Consider the following 26536-nt stretch of genomic DNA (forward strand, 5'->3'; position numbering starts at 1 on the left):
TGGCACATAATAAAGTGCTGATAAGAAGCTGGACATAGCTAGTATAGAACTACTCTGAATATATGTGGTATTTTATAATAATGAAGCAAGAATGCTATTTTACATAATTATGGTTAGTGGAATACCAGTGTGGTAGATTAAGAGGACAAGACCATTGGAATAAAAAGGTAAAGATATTTTGAAGGACTTGCACTTGAAGAAGTATAAAGGATAACTGAATCATAAAGACATAAGTGATAAAGCCAGTGTTAGAGGAAGCTGTGGCATGATGACTTTCTTCCTACTCTGATTTTTCAGAATACTTTACATTCTGAATTGAAGATTGAAAATCTGCTCCACGTAAAACATAATAGAAATTTATCAAAGGCATGTATTCTCCAAAATTGTTGTTTAAAATATGGAAACAAGAACCTCAAACTGCTTAAAGCAATTACTCTGTAAAGTATATCACAGAAAAGATATTCTAGTATTTTTCAAGATATAGCAATAGATTTCCTCTTTATATTCATTTAGGTACATTTTTGAAAGCATTTGTCATTCTTTTATCTTTCAACAAGCATGGTTCTGTTTCTGACCCTAATGATGTGGTGGGTTAAAAGTGATGTTTTATTAAAAAAAAACAAGTTGGTTATGAGGTGAAAACTGGAAATTAAGAGGTTTTTGAAGTTGTCATTTGATATTACATGCAGCTCAGTTTTGATTCATTTATATTTCTTACCAATCTTCATTTCTCCTAAATTCAGACAGTATGATAAAGGCTAGACTATTTTGTTTTAATTTTATACTATTTTTCTTAGCATTTCATAATAATTTTATAGTATTTGGGAATAATTCAGAATTATAATTTTAACAAGTTAAAAAAATCAAACCAAAGAAGCTTCACTGAAAATAACTATTGAAGTCTATTAAAATGTACCTAGGAAAAATAGTATTGCCACATGGAATTTATTTTAAAAACCCATGAATTTTCCCATACATTGTAAGGCTGGGTTTCTCAGGCTTGGTGCTGTTGATATTTTGGACTAGATAGTTCTTTGTGACAGTGGTCTGGTGTGTGCTTTGTACTTAGCAGCATCCTCGGTCTACCTGTTAGAGGCTAGTGGCAGTTCTCCAAGTCAGAGTAATAAAGAAACATCTCCAGACATTGTCAGATGTCTTCTTGGGTGCACAGTCACTCCTGGTTGAGAACCACTGATCTAGATGGAATCTGCACAATAAATTGGCCCCTGATATGTATTCCTCTTGCCAATGATGTCTATTTTTGGCTCACTCCCACAATGCTTAGGTGGTGTTTGCATTTTGCTAACATTTTGTCACACCAGTGAGTTTTATTCATTGATCCCTGATAATAAGTATGCCATTAAAAGGGTAAATTAGCTAGTTCAAAATATTTTCAAAATTAAGCTCTTAAATTTAGTGCTTGGTGAAGCAGGAAGTGTAATTATTTAACTTATAGTCACATGTGCAAGGGTAAAATTCTCCTGTTCCTGGAGATCTCAATTTCCTGAAGGAAAATTTTGTAGTGAAACTTGTCTTTAACAGAAGCATATTGGTGTCTGCTCTTTCCTGCTGAGTCTGGAGCGGAAATGAGACAATCTTTCCTGTCGTTGTGCACATTGAATAAAATGCTTTGTAGATACCAGAAATGTTGGACAGTTGCCAAAGTGGCCTGTGGGCAAAGTGTAATTAGCATGGACATACACTCTCCTTATGGGTATTTGTTTCACCTGGGAAAGCGGCATAGTAAGCTAATGAAGATTCTTCTTGGTTGAAAGTACTCCATGTTTTTCAGGGGAGAACAATTGACAGAGTCCCTGAAACAGTACAAGTACTACTGGGACAAAGTCATGGCACTGCTCAGTTCTATTTGTAGGTATACTGTATAGTGTTCTGTCTTATATGGAGCTTTGAAATTTTATAGTGCTGGTCTGAGCTGATCACGCACACAAATATCTTGATGACTATGAAATGAATACCAGGTGTTTCTGCTCATCTACTTTTTTCTGTAAATGGAGAATAGCTACATGCTGTTTGTTCTCTTTTAGGACAGTACACTTACAAGAATGGCAACACCAAGTGGTGTAGTATAGAAACAGTAATCCCAGTGATCACTGTCTACATTGGTTAGGAGGGAATGCTATTAAACAAGTGAAAATGGAAACCCAGGATCTCTGGTCCAAGATATTCTTTTTTTTTTTTTCTGTTGTTCAGTCAAAAGAAATTTCTTTGCTTCTTTTATTTCTGTTGTTAAAAAAAAAAAAAAAACAAATAGTTTACCTTTTTAGTTGATTGGCTTAAATGGGGGTAAGACCCCAAAAGAGTCCGAAATGCAGTACTTGGATACCATCTCAAAAACGACAGAATAATCTGTTTGTTTCCAAGGCAAACCATTCAGTATCACAGTGATACAAGTCTAGGCCCTGACCAGTAATGCTGAAGAAGCTGAAATTGAATGGTTTTATGAAGATCTACAAGACCTTCTAGAACTAACACCCAAAAAAGATTATAGGGGACTGGAATGCAAAAGCAGGAAGTCAAGAGATACCTGGAGTAACAGGCAAATCTGGCCTTGAAGTACAGAATGGAGCAGGGCAAAGGTTAACAGGGTTTTGCCAAGAGAACACACGGGTCATAGCAAATACCCACTTCCAACAACATAAGAGAAGACTCTACACATGGTCATCACCAGATGGTCAATTGACTATATTCTTTTCAGCCAAAGATGGAGAAATTCTGTACAGTCAGCAAAAACAAGACCGGGAGCTGACTGTGGCTCAGATCATGAACTCCTTATTGCTAAATTCAGACTTAAATTGAAGTAAGTAGGGAAAAACCATTAGACCATTCAGTTCAGTTCAGTCGCTCAGTTGTGTCCAACTCTTTGCAACCCCATGAATCGCAGCACGCCAGGCCTTCTGTCCATCACCAACTCCTGGAGTTTACTCAAACTCATGTCCATCAGATGCCATCCAGCCATCTCATCGTTTATTGTCCCCTTCTCCTCCTGCCTCCAGTCCCTCCCAGCATCAGGGTCTTTTCCAATGAGTCCATTCAGGTATGACCTAAATCAAATCCCTTACGATTATATGGTGGAAGTGACAAACAGATTCAAGGAATTGGATCTGATAGACTGAGTGCCTGAAGAACTATGGATGAAGGTTTGTGACATTGTACATGAGGCAGGGATCAAGACCATCCCCAAGAAAAAGAAATACAGAAAGGCAAAATGGTTGTCGGAGGAGGCCTTACAAATAGCTATGAAAAGAAGAGAAGTGAAAGGCAAAGAAGAAAAGGAAAGATACACCCATTTGAATGCAGAGTTCCAAAGAATAGCAAGGAGAGATAAGAAAGCCTTCCTCAAGAGATCAAGACAGAGAAATAGAGGAATACATTAAAATGGGAAAGACTAGAGATATCTTCAAGAAAATTAGAGCTACCAAGGGAAATTTTCATGCAAAGATGGGCACAATAAAGGACAGAAATGGTATGGACCTAACTAACAGAAGCAGAAGATATTAAGAAGAGGTGGCAACAATACACAGAAGATCTATACAAAAAGGATCTTCATGACACAGGTAATCACGATGGTGTGATCATTCACCTAGAACCAGATATCCTGGGAATGGGAAGTCCAGTGGGCTTTATGAAGCATCACTACGAACAAAGCTAATGGAGGTGATGGAATTCCAGTTGAGTTATTTCAAATCCTAAAAGACCATGCTGTGAAAGTGCTGCACTCAACATGCCAGCAAATTTGGAAAACTCAGCAGTGGCCACAGGACTGGAAAAGGTCAGTTTTCATTCCAATTCCAAAGAATGCTCAAACTACCACACAATTGCACTCATCTCACATGCTTGTAAAGTAATGCTCAAAATTCTTCAAGCCAGGCTTCAGCAGTACATGAACCATGAACTTCCAGATGTTCAAGCTGGATTTAGAAAAGGTAGAGGATCCAGAGGTCAAATTGCCAACATCTTGGATCATAGAAAAAGGAAGAGAGTTCCAGAAGAATATCTATTTCTGCTTTATTGACTATGCCAAAGCCTTTGACTGTGTGGATCACAGCAAATTGTGGAAAGTTCTTCAAGAGATGAGAATACCAGAGCACCTGACCTGCCTCCTGAGAAATCTATGCAGGTCAAGAAGCAACAGTTAGAACTGGACATGGAACAAGACTGTTTCCAAATTGGGAAAGGAGTACGTCAAGGCTGTATATTGTCAGCCTGCTTATTTCACTTCTATGCAGAGTACATCATGCGAAATGCTGGGCTGGATGAAGCACAAGCTGGAATCAGGATTGCCAGGAGAAATATCAATAACTTCAGATATTCAGATGACCCCACCCTTATGACAGAAAGTGAAGAAGAACTAAAGAGCCTCTTGATGAAAGTGAAAGAGGAGAATGAAAAGTTGGCTTAATATTCAACATTCAGAAAACTAAGATCATGGCATCTGGTCCCATCACTTCATGGCAAATAGATGGGGGAACAGTGGAAACAGTGATAGACTTTATTTTTTGGGCTCCAAAATCACTGTAGATTGGTGACTCCAGCCATGAAATTAAAAGACACTTGCTTCTTGGAAGAAAAGTTATAACCAACGTAGATGGCATGTTAAAAAGTAGAGATATTACTTTGCCAGCAAAGGTTTGTCTAGTCAAAGCTGTGGTTTTTTCCAGTAGTACTGTATGGATGTGAGAGTTGGACTATAAAGAAAAATGAGCCCCGAAGAATTGATGCTTTTGAACTGTGATGTTGGAGAAGACTCTTGAGAGACCGTTGGCCAGCAAGGAGATCCAACTAGTCCATCCTAAAGGAATTCAGTCCTGAATATTCATTGGAAGGACTGATGTTGAAGCTGAAACTCCAGTACTTTGGCCACCTGATGGGAAGAGCTGACTCATTCGAAAAGACCCTGATGCTGGGAAAGATTGAAGGTGGGAGGAGAAGGGGATGACAGAAGATGAGATGGTTGGATGGCATCACCAACTCAATGGACTTGAGTTTGAGTGAACTCCGGGAATTGGTGATGGACAGGGAGGCCTGGCATTTTGCAGTCCATGGGGTTGCAAAGAGTTGGACAAGACTGAGCGACTGAACTGAAATAATTCAGAAGTGTTGCTACTCTGATATATGTAGGAGAGGCTAGAAAGATCCCCTTTATGTGATTAACAATATTTCCTTTTCATATTGTCCACCTCATACTTTGTTCTCAGGCATATCATTCATTTTATTCACAAAAGAAATATATATTATGCTCTGATACTGTGGAAAATCTAGTGCATTTCCTCACATTTCTCTCTCCTTATAGGTGTTCTCCTTATAGGTATTCCTACGTGAGTAGAATAATCACTGCCTTTCCCATTCTCTACTACAGACTAATAAAGGAAAAGATATCAACCTTCCAGCATTTTCGTTCAGCCCAGTTCTTTTTCTTACTTATCCTCATGTTGGGCTTGACCAGGACCCATTTGGTTCCTGCTTGTTAATACTACACTGTCACTTTCAAAGTGTCCAGGTTCAGACACCAAATTATATAGTCCTGTTGTGCTCAGACTCTATCACCAGTATGCCTTACCATGCATTCCAGTATATGGTGTCATTAGTAGGAAATTTAGATTGTGATTTATTAATGTATATGTAACATCTAGTAAAATATTGAGTATTTATAAACTAATATACGTATGTCTGGATTGTAGCTATATCAACTCTAAAAAAACAAAATAGTTGAGACATACTTGTTCTAGCTTTTTCTTATCCTGAATATATGCTTTCCTTAAATACATCGAGACATGGGATATTTATTATATATCACACAATATTAATCTTTTAAAAAATATTTTTATTTTGTGTTGGGGTATAGCCAATTAACAGTGTTGTGATAGTTTCAGGTGAACAGCGAAGGGACTCAGCCATGTATGCTGCTGCTGCTGCTAAGTCGCTTCAGTCGTGTCCGACTCTGTGCGACCCCATAGACGGCAGCCCACCAGGCTTCCCGTCCTTGGGATTCTCCAGGCAAGAACACTGGAGTGGGTTGCCATTTCCTTCTCCAATGCATGAAAGTGAAAAGTGAAAGTGAAGTCGCTCAATCGTGTCCGACTCTAGCGACTCCATGGACTGCAGACTACCAGGCTCCTCCGTCCGTGGGATTTTCTAGGCAAAAGTACTGGAGTGGGGTGCCATTGCCTTCTCCGCAGCCATGTATACATGTATCCATTCTCCTCTAAACTCCCCTAGTATCCAGGCTGTCATATAACATTGAGCAGAGTTCACTGTGCTATATAGTAGGTTCTTGTTGGTTATCCATTTTTTTCTCTTAAGATACATATTTTATTGAAGTATAGTTTCAGGTATACAACAAGATGGTCAATTATATACATATATTATTTTAAAAATTATTTTCCTTTTAATGTTATTATAAGATATTGACTATAGTTCCCTGTGCTAACAGTAAACCTGTTGCTTGTTGCATATCTTTTTTTTTAAAATAGGAATCCAACATTCTATTCATACTGAGTCAAACAAGTAGAATCAAAATGGCAAAGTTTTTAGTGAGGCAAAAATTCACAAGTCTTCTAAAGTATGTCTACTATAATCATTATGATGATCTTTTTCTTTTATCTCATTTGTTTCACTTTCTGTATTTCAGTTTCAGTGCTCCCATTTCATCTAGTTTATGTTTTCCAATTTCTCCATCTCTTTTTCTTTTTCTTCTTTTGATCTTAAGCTTTTATCAAGCATAGGTTGACTTGTGTACTCCCAGAATCCCTGTGTTGAAGCTCTAACCACCTTTGCTTCAGAATGTGTCTTTAGTTTATAATGAGGTCTTTGCAGCTGTAATCAGTTTAAATTAGTTCAAGCTGCAGGAAGGTGGGCTGTAGTCTATCACAGGTATCCATATAGAAAGAGAAAATTTGGACCCTGACGCAAACATAGGGACAGTGCTGTGTGCTGCTTAAATCAAGGACCCACCAGAAACTAGGCGAGGGGCCTGGAACAGTTCCTCCCTAGTGCCTCCAGAGGGAGCATGGCCCTGCTGACATCTTGATCTTAAACTTCTAACCCTCAGAACTGTAAGGTGGTAGATTTCTGTTCTGCGCCACCCATTTTGTGGTAGTTTGCTTTATGGCAGCCTCAGTACAGTAGTACAGACACCAAGTCTGAGATGCTCTGCTGAGGAGGTCAGGATATCACACTGAGTCATTCAATATCTGGTGGCTTAGATTGTCATCAGATACCATAAACTTCAGTGGCTTCATTTTAAATGAGACATCATTAAAAATAATTCCTGTAGAACATTTAACTATGAATGCTTCATGTATTTATATTCCCAATATTTTTTTACTGGGTGTGTATATATGTACTTGTTGTTCAGTCACTCAGTCCTGTCTGACTCTGCGACTCCGTGGACTGCAGCACGCCAGGCTTCCCTCTCCTTCACCATCTCCTGGAGCTTGATCAAACTCATGTCCATTGAGTTGGTGATGTCATCCAACCATCTCATCCTCTTTCATCTTCTTCTCCTCCTGCCTTCCCTGGTCTTTCCCAGCATCAGGGTCTTTTCCAGTGAGTCGACTCTTCTCATCAGGGGGCCAAAGTACTACAGCTTCAGCTTCAGCATGATGTACTGGCCATACACATATATGGTTGCCTGCTAACTGGTTTGTCTTTGAGATGTTTTTTTCTTTTAAAAATTAAGATTGAACTAATGAAAGATAAAGTGCAATACATTTAAGCTAAGGAAAAATATTCAAAGACTACTGTTGCATATTCCTGCACAGCCTGTGCAGTGGGTAAGAATTGTGCAAAACCTACCTGACTAGACTAGAAACAAGATGTATGCAGCAACAGAGCTTGTCTTTGAGATCTCAGAGGTAAAAATTCTAGGGAGTTTCATGCAGCTCCTAGACTTCATGCTGAAGGCATTTTTCTGGCCTTCCCTTACAAAGAGAGACTTTTATCTGATATTATTATGCTTGTACTCCTCTCTGGCACAACACCAATAGGTCTGCTCTAGATTTAGGAAAATATGTGATGGATGAATAGGATGATTCTTGCCAGACAGACTTCCCAAGAAATAACCCAGAACCCTTAGGCCTTTAAAGATTAGTTTAATTAAAAAAAAAAAAAAAAAAACAACCAGAGGCCAATTGGAAAGCTTTTATTTCTTCTCATAAAATAATATGATGATAGTACCTTCTAGTTTGGTACATTTTATGTTAGAAGAGTATGAATTTGTTACTGTGTACATTTTTAGGATGCTGATGATGTGATTATAAGTATAAATGATAGCCAGTACCAGGACGTTAAACGCACGGTTTCACTGAGGTGTACACTCCCAGTATGTATAGTCTCACAGAATTGGAGGTGGGGCTCACTGTGAACTATCAGCCTGGTACTGTGTCCACCTTCTTGAAGAAAACATTGTTATAATAAACCTTTTGAACACATAGACTTCCCTAGAGTGGGTCAGAACCATTTGTCTGCGGAATCAATACTGCATGTGTCTTCTTTCAAGATTTGATGCTCTTTGTACCCTGGTCTCTCTGGATAGATGCTTGATATGTGCTTCTAACACTCATGGCCACTCTTACTTACCATAGATTAACACTCTATATTTCATTGTTATTATGCTTAGTTGTTCTTTACACTTGTCATTTTTCCTGAAGCTTGTTTGATGGTTCCAGTAACCAGCTCTATAGTATATGTGTAGGGTCAGTTGTGACCTAGGCTTTCTTGCTGGCTGTGGGCCCATGTTTGCAGTGTTTGACACTTCAGTCTCCGTTTCCTCATCAGTAAAATGCTTTCAAATGATCTTTCTTACTGAGCTCACTGTGTGGTTGTGACATTCAAATGTGGTGATATTATGGAGTACTTTGAACAAGCTGTAGAGCACAATATTGATATGTGACATTAGACTATTCGTTTTCCTCATTTAAGCCAGTGTGTTGGATTTGTATAATATTAAACCCATCGTTAAGATTGGCGGTTCTGTTCCTTGCTTTTTCTGTGCTCATCTTATGTTTGAAAAGCAGTGTCGGCTTCCCAGGTGATGCTAGTAGTAAAGAACCCACCTGCCAGTGCTGCTGCTGCTGCTGCTGCTAAGTCGCTTCAGTCGTGTCCGACTCTGTGCGACCCCGTAGATGGCAGCCGACCAGGCGCCCCCGTCCCTGGGATTCTCCAGGCAAGAACACTGGAGTGGGTTGCCATTTCCTTCTCCAATGCATGAAAGTGAAAAGTGAAAGTGAAGTTGCTCAGTCGTGTCCGACCCTCAGCGACCCCATGGACTGCAGCCTACCAGGCTCCTCCGACCATGGGATTTTCCAGGCAAGAGTTCTGGAGTGGGGTGCCATCGCCTTCTCCACCTGCCAGTGTAGGTAGATGTAAAAGACAAGGGTTCTATCCCTAGGTCGGGAAGATCTCTTGCATACTTTTGAATACTAAAGCAACCCACTTTAGTATTCTTGCCTGGAGAATCCCATGGACAGAAGAGCCTGGCAGGCTGTATGGTCTATAGCGTCGCATAGAGTTGGACATGACTGAAGTGACTTGGCATGCACGTAGACACCCACCGTCTTGTTTAGACACTAGCATTTGTGTTCTATAATTTTAAAGTTATGACTGTGTTACAATTGTGTCTTGGTTTATCATTTTCGTATTTCATTGGTATTCTAGTATTTCTGGCATATAGATTGTTATAAATACTATTCATGATAATATAGCCTCATTAGTAAAACATTCAGTGTAGTGTTTCTATAAATATGCATTGTATCTATAGATGCACATACACATCATGTACCTCATGTATCACATATGTATTGTGTCTATATAATATATAGGTACAGAGGATGAGATGATTGGATGGCATCACCAACTTGATGGACTTGAGTTTGGGCAAGCTCTGGGAGTTGGTGATGACAGGGAAACCTGGTGTGCTGCGATCCATGGGATCACAGAGTCAGACACGACTGAACAACTGAACTGATGTAAATATGTGTGTATATGTAACATATACTAATTAATTAGATGAGTAAGATAATATATATATATTTTTTGTCCATGGGGTCACAAAGAGTAGGACACAGCTGAGCGACTGAACAACAACAAAATAATTAAACATTATTAGTCATGGGCTAGGCCGTATATTAGTTCTTGAAGAAACAAAGGCATTGAGCAAGATCATAGCCTAAATAATTCATAGGACAGTTATAAGAATACTTAATACTTATTTTTACTTATTAATACTTATTTTACTTTTATTATTTTTTTCTAGATTATTTTGGGTTAACAAGTGTTTTGGTTGTAATCAAGAATTAAAAAAAAAAACTCGGTTTTTTGTAAACCACCCATACAATAGAATAAGCTCCGTTTATTTTTCTAAGGAATAATGAGACTCTAGCCAAAATCAGTGTCAGACATTGTTCTGGAGCCCTTAGGGACTTGCTGGTCATAAGGATATGACCAGCAACTCATAGAGATGGGAAGCTGTCTGAAGAAATAGTCTCAGCCCAGGCCTGAAAGTGCAGACCCATCACTTATTTGGCTGAGAAATCAGAGCATGAATAGAAATAAACTTGCTGATGACCCATTTTCCTTTGGGCAAATGTTAGATATTATAGAAGGAAAATTAATAAGTCAATACAGTGTTCCTCTTGTACAGACATAAGAATGGTTCTGCAGTCAAAAAAAGTGATTGAGAAATATCCACTTAAGAAATGCTCAGAAAAGTTATCCAAGAAATGCTCATGTAGGCTGTGTAAATCTGTTTAGTTTGTATAATAGATACGCAAACTAATTCAAATAGTATTGTTTCTTTTTTAGATACATTGAATATAGTTAAAATACTTTAGCAAACTAAATACCTTATTTTTAGCAAACTTACGTAGTTATACTTACTTAGAAGTAAGTATAAACTTCTAGTTTATACTTCTATACTTGCTAGTAGTTTATAAGCATTTTGGAACTTTTTTCCCTCATCATTTTACATCTGAAAGAACTTGGGAAATATTTCAGTTACTTCTGAGTTTAATACAATGTCTTGTTAATCTCAAGGGAGGTATATGATGTTTACTCTAAATGGACCTTCTGAATTTCAAGTATTTTTGCATAATATTCCTCTTTTATACCAATAATTAATGACTTCTGGTCTAAAGGATAAGGTGAGAAGCAAACTTAGTATATATACTGTGTAAAAAATAAAACTAGTTTTCACCAGATTTACAACTGGTTTCTATTTTCTTTGAGAACCAAACCAGAGAAAATGGCTGAAACAGTTAGGACACAGATAGCTTCAGATACAAATACAAAAGTGTAACATGTGAACAGTCTCTGGGAAGACAGCTCAAGAGTCCAGTGGTGATGCCTGTGAGATGAACCCAGAATTTTGATCAAAGTTTACTTTTTAAAATGACTTCTCATGTATTCCCTGACACCTTGGAGGGAGGAAACTCAAATACATTGTTTGAGATTTAGGTAAAGTGATAATGATTAACCATGAATCAGGATTTTTCTGGGGTCTGTATTAATGGATTGTGTGTGTGTGTGTGTGTGTGTGTGTATAGTTTCTGTTTTGGCTTGAGCTTAGGAGTTGAGCGTTTTGAGGCACTATCAATTTCTATGAAATAATTTCCACTTGTCATCAAATATAGGTATCTCTAGTATGTGCATGTTGTGAGAAATGTACCAAAATGCAAAATTTTCTCTAGCAAAGTTTACCACCCGGGAAAAAAAAATTCCCCAAGATATTTTTCACTTCTATTATGCTCTGTCTGCCAGAAAAACAGGAAGAGGTAAACCTGTTTAGAAAAAAGGCTTTGAGATTTTGGATTCTTAGATGTAAATAGTATGTGCCTACTTAAAAACAGCAGCAGCAGTTAAAACAGTATTGCTTCTTGATGGTTCGATCATCTGCTGCTCATTGAGTAATATCAATAGATTATTGTCACCAGTAACCATCATCTGTAGTATTTATTGAGTGCTAAGGGGCTGACAGTAAGCTAGTGTCCTGCTGATACTGTCTTATTTAATTCTGACCTCAACTTTATAAAACAGGGATAGACATTATTTTCATCTTTAATAAATGAAGAAGCTGAGATCTTGAGCAGTTGAATTCTGTGCTTCAGACCACCAACAGTGGATGGGGGATGCAGCTCTGAGCTGATTCCAGACTTGCTGTCCTCCTCAACATTTTATTACCTTCTCATGCAGAACTATTCTGGACCAAACATTTAAAATAGCATTTAAAATAAGGATGACCTTATTTGGCTCATGAAATATGTTATTAGGAAGTCTGTAATTTTCCTTTTTTTGGGCCAGTGATTTTTCAGTGGAAGACATTTAAATTGCTATTTCTCTGGATGTGTTAATAACTCTTTTAACTCTTACTTCTTAGACCAAGAGTCCCAGAAAGAATACATAAAATATTAACAGATAAACAGTTTTTCCCCAGAATAATACATGTGAAAGCAATCTTCAAAGTAAGATAGGCAAATGAATATCAAAGACACTTATTTTAGAGTGTAATCCTACGAGAGAGCAGTCTTGAAAGATTAAAAAAAGATTCTCTTTATGATTATGAATATGAAACAGTTGGAATGAATTCAGTCATGGCAACATAACTGAGGATCATTTCTGAAAGTGAGGGATACAGAAAGTTAAAAGACTCATTGCTTGGTGCTGAGGTCACCTGCTTCATAACAGACTAAAATAGAAGAGAACAAGTGTTAGGAATTCATTCTGCCTTCCCAGTGCTTTTGTAGTTTTATTTTTAGAGATCTGCCAACAGTAGTTGGAGCATTGTTTGCCCTTCTGCGCCTGCTCAGTCAGACTCAGCCTCTCTCTTGCAGTCTTTGCCTCCCTCGACAGGTGTAAGGGACTTCCTAAATGTTGCAGACCAGTCACCTGTCGTCAGCCACCCTGAGGTAGCTTGCTTCTTCACTCACTGAGCTCATAAGAGAGGTAATTTTTATCTGACTGTTAACATGCATTACTTTTTTCTTAAGGCTGAGGTAATCAGAACAAAAGGGTGTTGGATAGACAGTGGTGCAAGAGTGGTGGAAAAATACTTAATAAAGAGTATGTGTTTCAAATACTTAAATATTTAAAACCCAGGAAACAATAGTGAGCAGAAGAAGTCTTAGTGACTTTCTCAGAAACTGTCAGCAGTTCATGTTGTTCATTGAAATTAAGTGTGATTCAATGGTTTTAAGCACAGATGCATATTTGAATTACCTGGGAAGTTTTCAAAAAACCATTATTTAGTTCCTATCCTAGAGACTATAATAATTGGCTTGGTATTGGTATTAAAAATTTTTTTTCTCCAGATGATTTTATTGTATAGCCAGGGTTGAGGGCTACTGACTTAGACAACTCAGCAATTAGTTCTGCTTTTGCCAACATCTGCATCATCCTTGGGTACCATACTTCAATATGTCAGTGTCCTTGTATTAAGGACTATTAGAAGAAATAACATATTTTAAAACTGGAAAGCCGTGTAAGGTGTGTTCAGAATTACATGCAACCATTTATATTTGGCTTGCATGATTTGTAGAAAATAACATTTTTTTTTTAAAATTTTATTTTATTTTTAAACTTTACATAATTGTATTAGTTTTGCCAAATATCAAAATGAATCCGCCACAGGTATGTACTGCTGATGCTACCGCTGCTGCTGCTAAGTCGCTTCAGTCATGTCCGACTCTGTGCGACCCCATAGGCGGCAGCCCACCAGGCCCCACCATCCCTGGGATTCTCCAGGCAAGAGCACTGGAGTGAGTTGCCATTTCCTCCTCCAATGCATGAAAGTGAAAAGTGAAAGTGAGGTCGCTCAGTCGTGTCTGACTCCTAGCGACTCCATGGACTGCAGCCTACCGGGCTCCTCCATCCATGGGATTTTCCAGGCAAGAGTACTGGAGTTGGGTGACATTGCCTTCTCCCTTAAATATACTAGCATTAATTAAAAAAGAAATAGCACAATGCTTTCATTACCTGACCATATACATATAATGGTCATTCAAATATTTGTTGAATACCTACTATGTAGAAAACACTGACGGAAAGCCTAAAGAATCTGGCTTTGTTTTGTTGTGAATGAATTTGTGATCTGGTGAACTAATAGGTATAACTTAAGAAGTAATTAACATTCCAAAGCTCTGTGTGCTTTACAGCAGTGTACAGTTAGTGCTACAGTGAATGCAGGAAGAGTAACAACTCTGGGCTTCTGCTGTCATGGAGAGGGAGAGAGTTCATAGAAGGTATGACACTTGCAACGTTGACCAAGTTGCTGGTTTGCAGTCCTCCCCATTACAGCTTTTCTTTTAAAGCCTCAGAGACTGAGAGGGAACTTTTTGTTGGTGGCTTAAAGTTCTGAGATCAGATCACTAATTTAGACCTATCTGTTCTTCCCTTACAGATAATTATTTTCTTACTGAATAACAACATTATCTAGGGCCCGCCCTTAATTAGCTGATTACCAATTGTGTTTACATCTGCTTGGTGCTTGAATATGATGCTTATGTAAGACAAGAGTAGCTTTTGAGCTGGCCTTACAAAATGAACAGAGTTTAGGTGTCAGTAATAGTAGGTTGAATTCTCTGTTTCAGCTATCAGGAGGAACATACTAAACAAAGGCTAAGGGTATATAATCTGATTGGGAAAGAAACATTACTGCAGTAGAAGCGGAGTTCATACAGTTCTTCCTTCCTGTGCCCTATCTGTTAAGTGTATTTTGATTTTTATCTTTTGTTTACAACTTCTGCCAGGTAGTAATTACTTTTGTTTAGTACAATGTGAGGTTCAAAGAGTTTGTAATATCATACATCAGTAAGCCATCAAGTCAAGACTCACACATAACTCAGTAACCATTCTGATATCAAAAGCAGTGCCCTTTCTACTCTGCCGTGTTGCCTTCTATAAAGGATTAATGAGCAGAGACAGAAGGAGAGTACCAGGGAGAGACTGGGTTGTGGAAGGCCTTTGATGGATTTCATCCAGATGGAAGTGGGTAGCCACTAAAAACTTTTGAAGTGGAAATATATTTTAGGTATTTTAGGAGACTTACCTGGCAAGAATGTATAAGTTATATTCGTTCAATAAAAATGCTTATTCATTCAAAACCTATTCTGTTGAATACTGTGTTCTACGCTGTGTGTAGTCTCTGGGAATGGAGTTGTATTAGTGAGTGCTTTTAATCCTGAACTCTCTATATAATATACTGTGCTACACACTTTGGAGAGAAAGAGAAATATGACACAGCATCTACCCTTTACACGTCTTACGATTGAACTAGCCTGTTGGATAATTGGGTCCTTGTTGGTATTTTTGTCTGCCCAGTGGCAACAACGATGGCTTCTAGGAGAGGAAGGTAGAACCGGGATCACCAGGCTTTTGTAGTGGTCTGGATGGTTTCAACTCAAGCGGTTAAAGAACTGGAAGTATGGAAAGAAGAGATCACTGTAAGAGTAGGCAGACTTTAGTTACATGATACATATGGGAAAAGTAGGGACAATCAGAGACAGTGTCAGTAGGATTGGTCTGGGTAACATTTTAAAATTTCCCCTCTACTCACATAAAGCTGCCTAAATAGAGGAGCGAGCATTTAAAATGTTTCTCTACTGTCTACTTTGTTTCTTTGAACCTTTATGTTTTATTTCAAACAAACTTCTTAAAAGTTCTGTCACCATGAATTAATACGTAGCATGCTGTGATGTTGTGTATTTGTGCTGTGCTCAGTCATGTCGACTCTTTGTGACCTCATGGACTGTAGCCCGCCAGGCTCCTCAGTCCATGGGATTTCCCAGGCAAGAATACTGAAATGGGTTGCCATTTCCTACTCCAGGGGATCTTCCTGACCCAGGTCTCCTACTTTGCCGGCAGATTCTTTGCCACCAGGGAAGCCCTAGTGTTCCAAATATAATCAGTTTTTAACTTTCAGCATGGAAATAAGTTCATCTTATGTTATATAACTGTCTCTTTATGAAATGTGTGACATGTAAGACTATGAGAGATACCACTCCTTGCATGTTTCTTTATAGCAAAAGAGAATTCACATTTTGACATGTTGTGTTAAGAAAGATTATATTAAGCAAGAGAAAAATTATGTATTAAATTATATAATATTCTTCCTGCGAAGATTTAATAATTCACTAAATTTGACCAACATGTTTTTTGAACTGTCTTTCTTGATGGCAGATACTCTTTCAAGAAAAACTATGTGAATACCATTAGGTGTCAATATTATGTCTAGAGTACAGAGTAAAATTACTTCATTGTAGCATTAAACACGACTGAGCGACTTCACTTTCCCTTTTCACTTTCATGTACTGGAGAAGGAAATGGCAACCCACTCCAGTGTTCTTGCCTGGAGAATCCCAGGGACGGGGGAGCCTGGTGGGCTACCGTCTATGCGATAGCACAGAGTCGGACACGACTGAAGCGACTTACCAGCAGCAGCAGCAGCAGCATTAAACCCTCTTCCTGGTCTTCCTTAGTACAAGCTCTGACCTAGTCTATGTGTAAGCAGAGGCAAGAAACTCATCAAAACCCTATGGACACCACACATTATCTATAGCATAGACATAAACAGCTATCATGTTCATAATAATTATTGTTATTTCTCAACTGTATGTCAATTTGGTGTTCTCAATATATATTTGGACATGTGCCATTCCTTTTTGTTAAAAGGAACCCTGATTCAAAATTCTAGCAGCAAGCTCTTAGTCTTTTTTTTTTGGCCAATGTGGAGATTATCAAGAAAAACTTAGTTAATGAGTATATTAAAATAGCAGTACTTTTCCCATATTTGTGGGATACAGGAATGTATATTTTATGGAGGTACAGCAATATGAGACATTTTGCTTATGCATGTTTTATTTATCTAGTGATATGAAAAACTCATCGAAGTAAAACTACATTAATAGGGATGTCAAATTCATTTCCCATTGCCTCTTCAAATTTCAAATACATTTTCATAGCTCTAGAAAAACAATCTCACACACCTAGTGTGTGTGCTCTTTGTGTTCACACTACTTAGGGTGCTAGGCAAATCCCTCAGAAAATAATTGAAAAAAGAATTGGAGACAACTGTCAGGCAGCTATTAAATTAAGCTGTGCTAGAGTTTTCTGTCTGTGCCAATCACATTCTTCAATTCGGCAGAATACTTTTACCATTAACATATCTGCCTTATTGGACTCCTTATAATATTTTTGGAGGGGTTCAGTTCAGTTCAGTCGCTCAGTAGTGTCCGACTGTTTGTAACCGTGAGAAATGCAGCACACCAGGCCTCCCTGTCCATCACCAACTCCTGGAGTCCACCCAAACCCATGTCCATTGAGTCAATGATGCCATCCAACCATCTCATCCTCTGTTGTCTCTTTCTCCTCCTGCCCTCAATCTCTCCCAGCCTCAGGGTCTTGTCAAATGAGTCAGCTGTTCGCATCAGGTGGCCAAAGTATTGGAGTTTCAGCTTCAGCATCAGTCCTTCCAATGAACATTCAGGCCTGATCTTTAGGATGGACCGGTTGGATCTCCTTGCAATCCAAGGGACTCTCAAGAGTCTTCTCCAACACCACAGTTCAAAAGCATCAATTCTTCTGCACTCAGCTTTCTATATAGTCCAACTCTCACATCCCTACATGACTACTGGAAAAAACATAGCCCTGACTAGACGGACCTTTGTGGACAAAGTAATGTCTCTGCTTTTTAATATGCTGTCTAGGTTGGTCATAACTTTCCTTCCAAGGAGTAAGCGTCCTTTAATTTCACTGCTGCAATCACCATCTGCAGTGATTCTGGAGCCCCCAAAAATCAAGTCTGACACTGTTTCCACTGTTTCCCCATCTATTTGCCATGAAGTGATGGGATCAGATGCCATGATCTTAGTTTTCTGAATGTTGAGCTTTAAGCCAAATTTCCACTCTCCTCTTTGACTTGCATCAAGAGGCTCTTTAGTTCTTCACTTTCTGCCATAAGGGTGATATCATCTGCATATCTGAGGTTATTGATATTTCTCCCAGCAATAGTAAATAGAATATGTGATTGTTGACATTAGTTTATATATATATGGGCCTATCATTTGAAATTGCTTAAACATAACCGTTAATTCATTATAATTACTGAAAAAAATTTAAAAGTGATTAGCTGGTTAGGTTGTAAAGAAAGTGGGAAGTCTAAAATTAACAAAGTAGGGATGGGGGAAAAAAGCTTCCAAGATTAAAATAGGTAAGGATTTACAGAAAAGAAATGCAATGTGTTGAACACTAAAGCTATGATTTCTGAGCCAGGTTTTCTCCAAAATGAGAATTTTTTAAAAAGATTTTATGTTTTAGAGTCCTGGAGAAGGAAATGGCAGCCTACTCCAGTGATCTTGCCTGGAGAATCCCATGGACAGAGGAGCTTGGGGGGCTGCAGTCCATGAGGTCATGGAGAGTCAGTCATGACTGAGTGACTACACTATATTTTAGAGTAGCTTTATGTTCACAGCAAAATTGAAAAGAGAGTAGTACATTGATTTCCCACATCCCTCCTGGCTCCACATGTGCACAGCTTCAGTGTCAGCATCCTTTTCCTTTTACATAAAGCACAAGAATCCAGACTATTGCTCAAAGATAGGAACGCTTGAGGACGTGATGCTCTGTGATGTTAGTTTGGGGGGTGTCTTCCGACCAACACCATTCAAACTCCAGTGCCCACACTTGAAAAATGGTTCCAGTTGTACAGACTTGATAATTTGTGCTGTATGATACATGCTGAGCCATGTTCTTTGGAATCCCCTTCTACTTTCCACCCACAACATTGCTAGTGGCCCACCAGCCACAGTGTGAATTCCTAGAGTTCATCCATTATTTTCCTACTGACCAGCTTCTATATTTTATCCAGGTTTTGTTTTTTGGCTTTTTTTAGGGGGTGGGCAGGAATGTTGTATTGCCTTCACTGATAAGTAATTTCCCCAATTTTAGAAATATGATTGTGTTCACCTAATCTGTAAATCTGAATTTATATGATGATTTTAAACCTTAATTCTATGTCTTCAGACCATTCTGGTAAATTTTAATATACAATTTTATATTTAAAATTTAATATATTTAAAAGTAATGTGCATTAATGGTCTATTTTCATGTTACTATTATAATAATTAGAAATATATCTTCATTTTTAAATTGAGAGCACTTATTGTATTTTGGCATTGGTCATATTTTATGTTTGGAATCCCCATGAACAGTGACATGAAATGACCAGTCAGATAATCATAAACTGGTAAAGAGAAAGTTAATTTTTTGTTTGCTCATCCTCTACAAAATTTATGATAATACCAATAGAATTTTATTTAACCAGTTTTGAAAGACTATAGCTCCATGAGAGAAACTCTCAAAAACAGCTAAGTCAGGAAAGGAACGTACCTTGGATGCTTTGGATTTTTCTATTTAAATCTCCACTCACTGCCCCAAGTAAATATAGATTTAGTATCTGAGTGACAGCGACAAATGTTGAAACCTAACCCTAAAGTCTCAGTGCTCCAGTGGACCGTATTTGGCAAATCACTGCACTCTCTGGACTTTACTGATCTAGCAAATATCTTTTCTGTTGACACCAGAGGAGAAACTACGTGAGACATAGGGCACACAGGCTCCTGGTTTTCTTTTCTGAGTGTAAAATTAATAGTACTGGCTGAGGGTGAGAAATAATGAAGTAGTTTTAATTAAAAGTTATCTTGTGGTGCAAATGTAGAATTAAAGTTTGGCTTTAATCGAAAGTTCTATGATACGTACAAAAGCAAGTATACAGGAAATATAATAAAATTTATTCCCCTATGATTGAACTTGATTTGGAATTCGAGCCTTAAGAATAATGATAGAGAACTTAAGCTAGTTACTTATAACTGCTGTTGCTGCTAAGTCGCTTCAGTCGTGTCCGACTCTGTGCGACCCCGTAGACGGCAGCCCACCAGGCTCCCCCGTCCCTGGGATTCTCCAGGCAAGAACACTGGAGTGGGTTGCCATTTCCTTCTCCAATGCATGAAAGTGAAAAGTGAAAGTGAAGTTGCTCAGTCGTCTCCGACTAACCTCAATCAATTTGAACCCATTTGAACCAGGGCTCGCAGTTTAAGGTCTGAGGATGGCTTAAGTAGTTTCTCCGGCTTTGGAAAGGAAGGTTTTGTCTAACATTCTTTGACGTGACACGAGTTTGGCCTCTGTCCCTGCTGCAGACACTTAGATATGCATGTTCCTCCACATGTCACTCTGTGTCCTCCTTATTGCAACCCTGAGGTTCCTTCAGGTCACTGGCCTCAGCCGCTTTCACATCTCTCTTGGCCAGGGTTTCAAGAACTTAGAACTCTCATCCAAGAATTTGACTCTTTTCTTTCATCTTTGTACTTTGGTGTCCTCCTTTGGCTACTGACTCAGTATAGGGGTTGGGAGTGGAGGGTAGAGAAAGGGGGAAGAAAGCGAATTCAGTTCGTTGCAGTAGGTTTTATCCCTTTAGTGGTTTAGTCACTAAGCTGTGTAAGACTCTTGCCACCCCATGGACTGTAGCCTGCCAGGCTCCTCTGTCCATGGGATTCTCCAGGAAGGAATACTGAAGTGGGTTGCCATTTCCTTCTCCAGGGTATCTTCCAGACCCAGAAATCGAACCCGAGTCTCCTGCATTGCAGGGAGATTCTTTACTGACTAAGCTGTGAGGGAAATCCCCACCCCTCCTTTTTAAATCCCTTTGCACATATTAAAAACTTCTGTATTTACAGTATTAATATATTTTCCTCATAGAGTTGGAATATTTCTATTGTCATTACATTTGGTGAGGGAGTATAGTTGAATTTGGGTGATGCTGGAAGCTTAATCAATCCTTAAAAAGCCTCTAAATCATAGATAAATAACTTTTTCTTCAATGTGATGTTTGAAAAATATTCTCCAGTTCAGTTCAGTTGCTCAGTCGTGTCCAGTTCTTTGCGACCCCATAGACTGCAGCATGCCAGGCTTCCCTGTCTATCACCAACTCCCGGAGCTTACTCAAACTCATGTCCATTGAGTCGATGATGCCATCCAACCATCTCATCTTCTGTTGTCCCCTTCTCCTTCCACCTTCAATCTTTCCCAGCATCAGCATCTTTGCAAATGAATCGGTTCTTTGCATCAGGTGGCCAAAGTATTGGAGCTTCAGCTTCAGCATCAGTCCTTCCAATGAATATTCAGGACTGATTTCCTTTAGGATGGGCTGGTTGGATCTCCTTGCAGTCCAAGGGACTCTCAAGAGTCTTCTCCAACACCACAGATCAAAAGCGTCAATTCTTCAGTGCTCAGCTTTCTTTATAGCCCAGTTCTCACATCCATAGGAATGTGACGTTGTCCCTTAAGGAAATGGAATAATAACAACCACTGTCAGCTTTGGAAGGCAATTGAGCAGGACACTGGAAATACTTCCTCGTCATTCATTCCAGTTTTCCCCCACTGTGTGGCATCTACATAGTTTAGGTCAGCCCTCATTTCATGCTAATCAGTGTAATCCCATCCCTTGTGACAGTGGTGGGAATGACAGAGCTGGTGGGAATGATGTTTAAGACTATTTTCAGTAAGTAGGGAAGAAAATATTTCTCTTCTAAGCTGATTTTGTGGTCAGCATAGTAAATGAATGAATGTTTTATTTATCTTTTATTATAATGCCTAACACAAAAGCTGGCATATCTTCAGTTCAGTTCAGTTGTTCAGTCATGTCTGACTCTTTGCGACCCCATGAATCGCAGCACGCCAGGCCTCCCTATCCATCGCCAGCTCCCAGAGTTCACTCAGACTCATGTCCATTGAGTTGGTGATGCCATCCAGCCATCTCATCCTCTGTCGTCTCCTTCTCCTCCTGCCCCCAATCCCTCCCAGCATCAGAGTCTTTTCCAATGAGTCAACTCTTCGCATGAGGTGGCCAAAGTACTGGAGTTTCAGCTTTAGCATCATTCCTTCCAAAGAACACCCAGGGCTGATCTCCTTTAGAATGGACTGGTTGGATCTCCTTGCAGTCCAAGGGACTCTTGAGAGTCTTCTCTAACACCATAGTTCAAAAGCACCAATTCTTTGGCACTCAGCTTTCTTTGCAGTCCAACTCTCACATCCATACATGACCAGTGGAAAAACCATAACCTTGACTAGATGGACCTTTGTTGGCAGAGTATTGTCTCTGCTTTTCAATATGCTATCTAGGTTGGTCATAACTTTTCTTCCAAGGAGTGACCGTCTTTTAATTTCATGGCTGAGGTCACCATCTGCAGTGATTTTGCAGCCCCCAAAAATAAAGTCTGACACTGTTTCCATTGTTTCCCCATCTATTTGCCATGAAGTGATGGGACCAGATGGCATGATCTTTGTTTTCTGAATGTTGAGCTTTAAGCCAACTTTTTCACTCTCCTCTTTCACTTTCATCAAGAGGCTTTTTAGTACCTCTTCACTTTCTGCCATGAGGGTGGTGTCATCTGCATATCTGAGATTATTGATATTTCTCCCGGCAATCTTGATTCTAGCTTGTGCTTCTTCCAGCCCAGGGTTTCTCATGAAGTACTCTGCATATAAGTTAAATAAGCAGGGTGACAATATACAGCCTTGACGTACTCCTTTTCCTATTTCGAACCAGTCTGTTGTTCCATGTCCAGGTCTAACTGTTGCTTCCTGACCTGCATACAAATTTCTCAAGAGGCAGGTCAGGTGGTCTGGTATTCCCATCTCTTTGAGAATTTTCCCCAGTTTATTGTGATCCACACAGTCAAAGGCTTTGGCATAGTCAATAAAGCAGAAATAGATGTTTTTCTGGAATTCTCTTGCTTTTTCTATGATCCAGCAGATGTTGGCAACTTGATCTCTGGTTCCTCTGCCTTTTCTAAAACCAGTTTGAACATCTGGAAGTTCACGGTTCACGTATTGCTGAAGCCTGGCTTGGAGAATTTTGAGCATTACTTTACTAGCGTGTGAAATGAGTGCAATTGTGCAGTAGTTTGAGCATTCTTTGGCATTGCCTTTCTTTGAGATTGGATTGAAAACTGACCTTTTCCAGTCCTTTGGCCACTGCTGAGTTTTCCAATTTTGCTGGCATATTGAGTGCTGCACTTTCACAGCATCATCTTTCAGGATTTGAAATAGCTCAACTGGAATGCCATCCCCTCCACTAGCTTTGTTCATAGTGATGCTTTCTAAGGCCCACTTGACTTCACATTCCAATATGTCTGGCTCTAGGTGAGTGATCACACCATCGTGATTATCTGGGTCATGAAGATCTTTTCTGTACAGTTCTTCTGTGTATTCTTGCCACCTCTTCTTAATATCTTCTGCTTCTTTAGGCCCATACCATTTCTGTCCTTTATCGAGCCTATCTTTAGGTACCAAAAAACAGTTGCTTGAATAAATGAATGAGTGATGCTATAAACCTGAAAATTGGAAGAATGTGATTGAAATACAGAAGGGTTTTCTATCATAGTTTAGGTGCATTTAGCTTTAGAGAAAGTGGATGTGTATTATAATGATAAGTCTTCAGTGCCTTATTTTGGGCCTTTTTTTTTTTTTTGTCTTTTTTTGAGATGGAGGGTGCAAAATGGAAAGAAAAGGTGCGTGGGAGATAAAGCTTTTAGTTTTTACCCATTTACAAATGGAACTGTTATATAAAAGTTTTGCCAGTTTATAAAAGGGAATTGTAAGCCTAAACTTGTTCTATTGTTAAGAGAATTTTTTTTTTCTAAATTATTTTACTATCTGGTGGAAAAGTTAAGTTTCTACATAGCTATTTAAAACATAAAGCATTGTTAAATCACAATGGAGACAAACAGAATTGAGTGGAATCAAGAGTGCCTTTTCATGTTGATTGTGACTTTTATGAGATGGAAAACTTTACTCAATTTCATAATAGTCATAGTCCAGTAAGATTTTGGTGACTGATCTTATTGGTCTGACTTGAATGGGTGACTTAACTGTAGAAGGTTCTCTGTTCCAATTTCAAAATAACTCCTAGTTGATAATTCAAAGAAGTAATGAAAGAACAGAAGGATGAACAAAACAAGGAAGAAAAAAAGAAGCAAAAACAGATGAAAGGGAGGGAGGATAGAAGTAATGAAGGAAAGAGACAAACTACTGTGATTTTTCAGTGAAACCTCACTCAGAAATGAGTAAAGCAATTCTAAAATGTTATTTATTTTATTCATTGTGTCTAGTAGCATATTGCATCTCTGGGTATAGTACTGTAGTGTGAATAGATAAGTACACACACATATGTACACATGCATATATTTATGTAATAGTTCAATACATAGTACATAATAAGGAATTAAAACATACAGACTCTGATTTGAAAACTCCTTTGTTGAAATAAGTGTCTGTAAATGGAATAATGTTTGTACTGTGGCAAAGACAGTTCAACTGTAGGAGTGGAAAATCAGCTGATTGATCCTTTTCTCCCAGCTCAGTATTCTTTCTTCTTTACTGTCTGTGAGTCTCTCTCCTAAGTATTTATTAGGTCTGGGGCTCTGAGGCTGCTGAATCATTCTTTCTTGTATGTTGATAGTTGTGGTTTAACCTGAGTTTCCTATAGACGCAATGTTCAAAGAATGACATCACTATAGATATTTAGGTAGAAAAGCAGTTGGAGGCAGCCTGTTTATGAGGCCTGGCCTTGGGCTGCTGTCATCACCTGTCCGATCCTGTCCCTCTGTGTCTCTTTGACATACTTGTGACTATTGGCTGTTAATACATTTTGTTCCCATCACTGGCCTACTCTTTCCCACTTTTATCACCTAATGAAAAACATTTCATCTTTCAAGACCCTGTTTTGTCTTGAAAGTGAATCTTGACTCCGCTACTGGATTACTTTGGTAAGTTGTTTAACCTCTGTGTGTCTCATCCATATAAGCACCTGTCACAGAACACAGCAATGATGATTAAATGAAGTCATATGGGCTTAGTACATTCTATAATATGGCAATATATGTTAAGTAAATTTGGCAATCAGAGGAAAATTTGTTGCTGCCTTCAATACTAATATTGCCCTTTCATTGTCAGATACGTCATTAAAACTCTTAACTACATTATATTGTTATCACTCCTTTGCCCTGTGTTTCTTGCATGAGTTTGTGGAGTCCATCAGCATAGATGTTTACATTTTCAAATGCTCAATTCTATGCAAAATGAATATTATTATTAAGAATGATCACTTAGAATCTAAAATAGTCCCATAAATACAAATATATAAAATCTATAAGTATGTTCAGTATACTTCCCTCATGCCTTTCTCCTTTGGTAATCATAAGTTTGTCTTCTTTGTTTGGGGGCCTATTTATACTTTGCAAAAAAATTTATATCATTTTTTTAGATTCCACATGTAAGTGATACCATTCCTTCATTTGTGGATATGTAAAGTAGCAAGATAGCTGCCAGGAAAACCAAACTTCAGAACAATAGTGAGTTTTACATAAAAGGTTCTACACAGTGAACAAAATTGAAGGGCAGTATTACAAATTGAGGAGCGTAATTCTTGCCTGGAGAATCCCCATGGACAGAGGAGCCTGGCTAACTGCAGTCCATTGGGTCGCAAAAGGACGGACACTACCGAGGGACTGAGAACACATGCACATATTACAAATTGAGGAATAATTATTTAGAAGTAAAGGAGTAGCAAGTACAAGGAATCCCCAGGGAAGAAATATATTGTGTAGCCACTAAGTGGTGAATCAGCCCTCAGAAGTGCTAATATGAAAGAAATATTAGCTGATTTAAGATTATCCAAATATCTTCATCTTTAAAGACCTAGATTATGGGACTTATATAGTTATACCTAGCACTCTGCATTGCCTAAAAATTGGATAGAACCTGAAAGTGGGAAAGAAAAAACTTGGAGAGTAAGGGAGCAATATGGCAGTTCAAAAGGTAGTATCAACTGAGAAATAATGGTTACTAAAACATGAGTTTGGGTTAAGGAGTTAAGGGCAGAATATTTTATTTTGAATTGTACATAGGCAAAGTTTAATAATTACCAAAGTAATAGAGTATATTAGGAAGTCCAAATAATTCTGTAGTTCTGTGAAGAGAGAATGATAAAGAACATTGCATTCTTTAGTTTGCATAGCATTTTTACATTTGTCTTACTTAAGCCTATCAGACAAATGCCAGGAATGTGTCTTATGCCCATTATTTATTTATTTTTAAATACATCGATGGAGACTCAGAGTAGAGTCATCTGCTTGACTCTGATTGCAACTTTCTTTCTGTTATAGAATATTTCTTTAGGCTGAGAAAATATGCTCTTACTACGAAACATTGATGAAAATGTGAAATGTCGTAAGTATAGACAGGATGCGTGCTATTCTAACTTCCTTTAGAGTATAATTGAAATCATATAAACTATTAATTGTAATCAACTATTTATATCAATGACCATTATAATATTCAGTGTAGTTCCTCAAACACTTTTAGAGTTAGCATTTTCACCTCGCCTGCTTTTTGAGTTTTGTGCTTAGAGGTTTTGTTTTTTTAAAAAAAATGTAACCGTATTACAATTGAATTACTCCTTATACAGTATCAA

At 38.4% G+C, this 26536-nt stretch overlaps 1 protein-coding gene across 8 annotated transcripts in view; it reads left to right on the forward strand.

Moving 5' to 3' along the window:
• Positions 1-26536, forward strand: part of CACNA2D1 (calcium voltage-gated channel auxiliary subunit alpha2delta 1) — a 520469-nt gene that overhangs the window by 22829 nt on the left and 471104 nt on the right. Inside the window, exon 1 of one of the 8 annotated variants that reach the window (XM_070787672.1) lies at positions 12261-12957. The exons of the other annotated variants lie outside the window; for them this stretch is intronic. The gene's annotated coding sequence lies outside the window, so the exon portion shown is untranslated. Of the gene's footprint in view, positions 1-12260; positions 12958-26536 lie in introns of those variants that run through there. 8 annotated transcript variants of the gene reach the window in all.

This window comes from Bos indicus, chromosome 4 (genome assembly GCF_029378745.1).
Source record: "Bos indicus isolate NIAB-ARS_2022 breed Sahiwal x Tharparkar chromosome 4, NIAB-ARS_B.indTharparkar_mat_pri_1.0, whole genome shotgun sequence".
NCBI lineage: Eukaryota > Metazoa > Chordata > Mammalia > Artiodactyla > Bovidae > Bos > Bos indicus.